Source organism: Corvus brachyrhynchos, unplaced genomic scaffold (genome assembly GCF_000691975.1).
Source record: "Corvus brachyrhynchos isolate BGI_N302 unplaced genomic scaffold, ASM69197v1 scaffold12, whole genome shotgun sequence".
NCBI classification, from domain to species: domain Eukaryota; kingdom Metazoa; phylum Chordata; class Aves; order Passeriformes; family Corvidae; genus Corvus; species Corvus brachyrhynchos.
The window spans coordinates 1,086,329-1,086,606 of NW_008237885.1; positions in this window are offsets into that span (position 1 = coordinate 1,086,329).

A 278-nucleotide genomic window follows, 5' to 3' on the forward strand; every position below is an offset into this window, starting at 1 on the left:
TGCTGTTGTGAGGCTGAACATCTTGTCATTGCCCTGTTTTTCTTGCCTTCATTTTTGATTGTGATTCATCTGGATGAGAACAACAACAACATTGAAAATTCACCTAATAAGTGCTGGAGGCTCAGCCCTAAAAACAAATGCAGTATCAGTTATATGGAGTTATTTATAGTGAGGCAGAGAACATGGGGTCATTTAGGTGCTGCCAGTGTTTTTTTATTGCATGTTACTTATACTTCTGCTATTCTTTACTGAAGAACGGGAGAAAAAAAAAAGATAGT